The sequence below is a fragment of the Topomyia yanbarensis genome, chromosome 3 (assembly GCF_030247195.1).
Source record: "Topomyia yanbarensis strain Yona2022 chromosome 3, ASM3024719v1, whole genome shotgun sequence".
NCBI classification, from domain to species: domain Eukaryota; kingdom Metazoa; phylum Arthropoda; class Insecta; order Diptera; family Culicidae; genus Topomyia; species Topomyia yanbarensis.
In genome coordinates, this window is record NC_080672.1 from 45,660,466 (window position 1) to 45,668,169 (window position 7,704).

Sequence of the window (7,704 nt, forward strand, 5' to 3'; positions counted from 1 at the left end):
CTAAAAAGTTGCCCCACAACGATGGATTCAGGCAATACTGCAGTGGCTGCAGCGTCGTTTGGTAAAGTCTAGAGCCGTACTCAGTCATGTGCGGCAAGAAGAGTCCTGAAGGTTTGACGTGACAGCTTCGAGGTGCGATGTACGCGTATAACTGCGAGAAATGCAGCTCGTATGAATAGTTTGAATTCGAGGAGCAACAGGAGGAGATAGCCGATTGTGTTTCGGAGAAGATTCTGGAGTACCTGGAAACGCCCGAAGTAGATAATCGTTTGGAGAGTACTGTTATCGATGAAATAAACTCAAGCAACGACGAGAAAAAGTTCGTAAGTGGTCTAATGCGAACTTTGCTAAATGTAGTATTTTATTTTTACTAATTTTCTTCAGGACGAGGTAGATGAAAAATCTACCAAAGAAGAGAAAGAAGAAAATGAAACTGATGAGAAGTTGATCAGCTCTACTTCCTTCAAATGGGACCCTTGGTTACGGGAAATTTTACAATACGTTCGCTTTGACGGTGTACTCGACATTGTTTATTTCATTACAAACTGCAGTTTTCTGCATGCATTATCGCATATTTTGAATTATAAAAATAATTTTTTGTACTTTTCGATAGTTTACTAACTGAACAACGCACTGGAGATCATTGGGTTCCTATTTTGTATATTGCATTTGTTCAGGATTTTTGGCTGCATAGTTTTCAAAATACTATTTGAGGCGTACGATTGTTTTGCTTGTTGTATCTAAACAGCAACATATTGGCTATGTTCGTCCACCAGGTGATAATGCTTTTTGCACTTAACTCATAGACCATATCAAAACTGATGCAAGCAGTTCAAATACGAGTTTATAAGCAAGAAATTTTACTTTTCAGTTAATAAACTTTTAAAACTTTTAAGTTAATCGTAAATATTATACGGGGGTAGCTTTTTTCGCTGGAGATGGGTAGTCTGGGCTTAAATTTCTTCAAACATTCAAACGAGAAAAAATTAGTTCAGATTTTAATAGAACTTCCAGTGATGTCCGCATTCATTTCACAACACGAACGTTGTCATCGGTTCATCAGAGCTTCCCGTCTGCAGCAGGTTGTACGTACAGTTACGTTTCTTACACTTGCCGCATTTGAGATCGATTTTTGTAGCCTGGTTAGTGGCAAGCTGAGCGTCATTTTTGCATAACGTTGGGCAGTGATGGCTTCGCTAATGAAGTTACTCTTCAAACTTCAAACACGTGAGCGAATTTGGTTTATGTACTTCATGTCGGTGTTTCTAAACTCTTCAAAAATGGCTTGTTCCAGTTCGTCACGTAACTCTTCTGGAGTTTGGCCGCCTTCCGGAGGTTCTCCATTCACTCGCAGTCCATAGGTCAACATTACATGACCCTTGATGCGCACAGCATCGGTACTATTGCTGGAAGGAGTTGAGAAACTAGAATGAATAGGTTTCTTGGAATCCTTTTCCTTCCTGGATTCTTTTTGCCATTGCTGATGTCCGATTTTCTGCTATTCATGCTGGATGATTTGCTCGATGACTTGAACGAACCCTTAGTGGAAGGAGGCGTCGCAGCTAGGAATCTCTTACAGCTTTTGATCAATGATTTTGCTAAGCTGATCACTTCGTCATCTTAGTTGCACTTCCTTAGTTCGTTAACTGTCATCCCAATGCGTATTTACGTCAATATATCCAAGTTAACGTTCAGACGCTGCAATTCCCTTAGCAAGTCCAGCACGGTGTTCCTAAAACCGTTATTAACAAAAAAATGACCATAAATTTGTCATACGGCATTCGAAAGATACAGTATCCAAGCATCTTCTCAGTGAATTTCAAAATGATCCATCGAGGGATTCAAGAGAAATTGCAATTTGAAATGTTATGACACTTTTCATAAGGCTACCAGCAAACACCCACGGGTTTGGTCCTATCTCTATAAACAATTTTTTTTGTCTACTTATTTACTACATGGCATTCGAAAGATATAGTAATCAAGTATATCCCCTGCAAGTTTGAAAATATTTCATTGACGCAATCGAAATTTATAACGGTTTGGATGTGGTATGTGGTTATAGATGGGTTTTCCACCAGACTTCAAGCGTGAATCCATGTTTGTCCATTGACTATTTGGATCGCTTGTACGTGCCGCGGTTTTTAAAGGAATACCTGACCATTCAATTACATGAATATAATGTACAAAAGGTGTTATTTATATGGTACACTGAAAAAATATGAAAATAGGGTTCTCTACCAAACGTTAAATATAATGAGTAAATTAAAAAAATGGTTAAAAGTCGGAATGTTTACTTCAAAAGGCCATATTTCAATGGTTTGTTAACTGATTCTAATTATTTTTTCATTATTGAACAAGTAGACGTTTCATCGTTAATTTTCATTAAGAAGAATATAAAATAGAGTTGCCTACTTCAAACAATAGACAACATAATTATCCTCAATTATATGTATTATCACTATTTAGTGAATATCTTTGTATTCAAAACGATGACCTATACATTAGTTGAATGCAACGAACGCAAACTACAAATGATGGAAAAATAAAACCGTAAATTTAAAAAATATGAAGGTATTTGCTGATTCAGATCAATTTATGTTATGATACGGGTTTTGTTGGAAATTTTGTACAATCGCTGATTGGGTTGACAGATGTTAAAACTGGTCAAAGGGGATGTTATTAGTACAAGTTCATCTGCTCATATCTCTAACTATTGTCAGTTTTATTGTCGAATTGAACTTATCATGAGAATTTGACATTCAGATGTTTATACAGCAATTGCAATCAACTATTATATAAAAATGGATAGGCAGCTAAAACAAAAATATTTACTAAATAATGATAATACATATAGTTGAGATCAACTATATCGCCTATGTATTGATGTAGATGACTCTGTTTTTTATTCTTCTTAATGCAAATTAACAATGAAACGTTTACCTGTTCAATAATGAAAAAATAATTAGAATCGGTCAACAAACCATTGAGATATGGCCTTTTGAAGTAAACATTCCAACTTTTATTCATTTTTTTAGTTTTCACATTATATTTAACGTTTGGTAGACAACCCCATTTTCATATTTTCATGGATTCACGCTTGAAGTCTGGTAGAAAACCCATCTATGACCGCATACCACATCCAAACCGTTATAAATTTCGATTCCGTCAATGAAATATTTTCAAACTTGCAGGGGATATACTTGATTACTATATCTTTCGAATGCCATGTAGTAAATAAGTAGACAAAAAAAATTTTGTTTGTAGAGATAGGACCAAACCCGTGCACAGTGGTCGGAAACGCCAAAAACGTGAACTTAATTCACTAGAGGCCAAACCATCGTATATATTCACAGGGTGTCTTTGGAGGAATTGTTCGTATGAATATTCTCCACAGTCTTAAAACAATTGAAATTAGGCATGGCTTACTATGATCGAACTAAAAAAATAACTTTTTATACTGACGAGATAGGAAGTTGGTGTCTTCGACAAAGTTTTAGAAATGCTTATAGTGAAGAATTTTGTTGAAGAACTTGAGCTTGTAGGAGTAAAGGTTATCGATTTATAAGACGTTTTCTATGACAACTCCCTTAAATCTAGTTTTTTTTTTAATATAACTTTTTTCATTATGACTTTTCGTGCAAACTATGTATAACACAAATGTGTAGGTATCAAAACTGCATAATATTGTCGAAGGCTGTATGTAAAAATACTCATTTGTTTCAAAGTTATTGAAGATTTTTACATTTTTTTACACCAACTTCAACTACGTATAAGAAAGAAAGGTGCAAACCAAAATTCACAAACAGGCACTTTTTTAACTCTCTAAACTATGTACAATAAAGCTAAGAAGGTTTGGTGCGTGGCACTCTAGAACCCTATGAATAGGGTAAGATTACTTTATCATGTTTTTCGACTTTTTCCATACAAAAATCAGCAAAAAAAATTTTTTTCGATTTTTTCCGTGAAATTTGATAAATAATGGTATGGCATTCTTTTGTAAGCATTAAATTCATTATGACATGCCTATTTGAGTATATATTAGTTTGGAATCTCCAATGATATTAAAAACTTAACATTTTTGCTCCCACGTTTATGAAATCTGAAATATTCAGGTATAAGTGAAAATAATACTTGTAATTGAACATTGAACCAAGCATTTCAAAAATTGGGGCAAAAAAAATTAAAAAATTTTTTTTTGCTGATTTTTGTATGGAAAAAGTCAAAAAACGTGATAAAGTAAGATAACGCTATTCATAGGGTTCTAGAGTGCCACGCACCAAACCTTCTTAGCTTTATTGTGCACAGTTTAGAGAGTCAAAAAAGTGCCTGTTCGTGAAATTTGGTTTGCACCATTCTTTCTTATACGTAATTGAAGTTGGTATAAAAAATGTAAAAATCTTCAATAACTTTGAAACAAATGAGTATTTTTACATACAGTCTTCGACAATATTATGTAGTTTTGATACCTACACATTTGTCTAGAACATAGTTTGCACGAAAAGTCACAATGAAAAAAGTTATATTAAGAAAACTAGATTTAAGGGGGTTGCCATAGAAAACGCCTTATAAATCGATAACCTTTACTCCTATAAGCTCAAGTTCTTCAACAAAATTCTTCACTATGAGCATTCCTAAAACTTTGTCGAAAACACCAACTTTCTATCTCATCAGTATAAAAAGTTATTTTTTTAGTTCGATCATAGTAAGCCATGCCTAATTTCAATTGTTTTCAGATTGTGGGGAATATTCATACGAACAATTCCTCCAAAGACATCCTGTGAATATATTCGATGGTTTGGCCTCTAGTGAATTTAGTTCACGTTTTTGGCGTTTCCGACCACTGTTCAGTGGGTGTTTGCTGGTAGCCTTATGAAACGTGTCATAAAATTTCAAATTGCAATTTCTCTCGAATCCCTCGATGGATCATTTTGAAATTCACTGAGAAGATGCTGGGATACTGTATCTTTTGAATGCCGTATGACAAATTCATGGTCATTTTTTTTGTTAATAACGGTTTTAGGAACACCGTGCCAGTGTTTGCTCTAGACCCGTCCCATCGAATACGGTCATCTTTCCGAGCTTTTTCTGGATCTTTAGTACCGCTTCCTCAACGTTCATACTAATTCTGGATTAGGTTTCCCGGTTAAAAACAACAGTTAAACAGAGCACTTTTAATTTTTCAGAAACCTTCCTGACGCTTTTCTATAGTGTGCAAATTGTTCCATACAGATATCTAACACTTCCACAAGGTACGCACACAGGTATGTCAAAAAAACAATTCGATCAGTGCAGCCAGTTTGAATCCTATTTCATCAAAGTATACTGTCACTCTGACAGTGTACCTTAGTGGGTGTACCTGAGTTATAAAATGTGTCCTCGAAAAATTGTCAGAGTATTCCGTATTAACATATTTGTATTTGCTTGCACTCTATCCAACAAACGTATTACGCAGAGCCACTTTATACGACGCTTTCTAATTTTTTTTTTATTTTGGTTGTGGAGGTAGTTAACCATAGCGTCAGGCGATCGATTTACCAACTGCGCTAGGCCCGCCCCTTGTCATTATAAATTTCTATATTGATGGAAAAACATACATTTTATATTAAATCAACTATTAAAAATATATAACAAGTGATTTTTTTCTAGGATTCCATTTACGGCCAAACCCAAGTAATGGTACTAACCATGCTCATATTTTTCAGAAGTAACGTAATAAAATTCTATCCTCTACCAAAAGGAATAAAATTACCTGTCGCCCCACTAGGTCCGAAGAAATTGAAGTAAAACCGGATCTCTAAACCTCCGGGAGATCACCTCCGAAAACCAAACCTTATTTACTACGTTTTCCAAGTGATGCTTCATTGCTTCATTTTTATGTTAGGTTTATGTTAGTTTACATTGATAATAATTAATTATTAAGTTTTTCATTTTCAATATTGTGAACAAGGCACATTATGTCAAGAGGGCGTGCTGCACGATCACCAATACAAACGGACTGGCTAAAATTAAAACAAACTTTTATGACCAGTTTCCAGTACATACACTCCAATAAAGCTGCAACTCTTTTTTGTAAGTTCAAAGAGATAACGAAACTATAGACTCAGCTATTAATTACGCAAACCCACTGTGCGATACTTATTATAGTAGGATTCCGTTTTTGGCAACAATATACTTTTTTTCAGTTTCCAAAACTGGAACCGTGCCGAAAATGGAACTTTAGTTTTAAAAGCTTTCATTTTCAATTTGTTACATCATCAATGTTACAAGAACATTGATTATATGAGAATATGGGATACGGAATGAAATGATAGAAGAAAATCAGCAAATTTAATTTTATTCGCTATGCTCGCCCCTATAAAATATTAGTAAATATAACTGCCATGTTTGTAAATAAAGTCAAAAGTGATATCATTTTTTAAAAGATTTACTATGTACAACAACAATGTTGCCAAAAACGGAACTTTTGTGTTGCCAAAAATGGAGCACGCCAAAAACGTAATTTTACTGTACCACCTTCCCACGGTGGCGGCTTAGCACCTTTTGTGACACCATTGATATTATTGAGCTTATACTAACAGATCCTAAAATTAGTTTGGATCTGCTCTAAACGGTTGAAACGACTTGAAACAGCGTATGTCCCGGCGCGGGCGACTGAGGACAACGGAGCTTTGTTGTTGAAGTAAAAATACGGAAGGAATTGATTATCAAGTATATTGAAAATTCAAGTTCGTCGTACAGCTTACACAAAATTTCGGGTAACCGCTCAAGTTAATGATGAAATCCTTCTTTTTTATTCTTCGCAATTTGAAATAATTATGGCAAACAACCATACAAAACTCCTACGCGAACCATTCGAATCGTATCGCTCTGGAGCAAATGGCATATCAGATTTGTGACGCAGCGCAGCCCTCAGCCCGATTCCGCTGCAGCCCAGAATCATTTCTCATTCCTTGACACGGGAGAATAAATTTCAAAACTTTTATGCTTCCCTCAACCGAACGACCGAACATGCATAACAAAATTCACATTCTGATGAATATAAAACTTTCTTCACTTGGCCTGGCACGTAAGTCGTAGGTAGGTTATGTGGTGCTCTCCCGTATTATGTAGGTTGGTAATGGTACCTTTGTGTAAGTTTCATCGTGAAGAAACCGACGAAAAAAAAGTAATAAGAAAAGGCTCCCCATTCCATCCCGTATTGGGAGGCAGTTTCAGAGAAGTTGGGAATTGAACGAGCAAAAGTCACAAAAGGCAATGTGATCTGTCCGGTTCGCAGGTATGGTGAAGGTGGATCGCAGAGTTGGAATCCGTTGGAGAGAACCGGCAATTAACAGTTGAAGTGTCTAGAGTGTAAAATTTCTATTCAAAACTTATAATTTCTAGCAAACAGTGTAAAACTCAACATCCAACTCTGTCACCATTATTTTTTTTTTTCTAGAATAGCCCCAATCCAACCCTGATTGCAATTTGATACATACTACACTAGTTAGATGTGATGATTTTGCGGCAAATGTTTCACCAACATTACAGCGACCATCTAGCGCGGCCAGACCAGGTGCTAAAAATGTATTTCAATCTGGCAACAGACAGCGGGGGTCTCAACTGAGTTGCAACTGTACATTTATACCCGGTAGACCAATGAGAAAAGAGATGATAGAAGATTGAAGTTACATATGTATTTCGGTTTTTCTTTCTCTCTTTTTA

At 35.6% G+C, this 7,704-nt stretch overlaps 1 pseudogene; it reads right to left on the bottom strand.

Annotated features, from left to right (window-relative positions):
* Positions 1 to 998: 998 nt before the first annotated feature.
* On the bottom strand, positions 999 to 5,118 carry LOC131686907 (transcription elongation factor S-II-like; annotated as a pseudogene).
* Between the last annotated feature and the right edge of the window lie 2,586 nt (positions 5,119 to 7,704).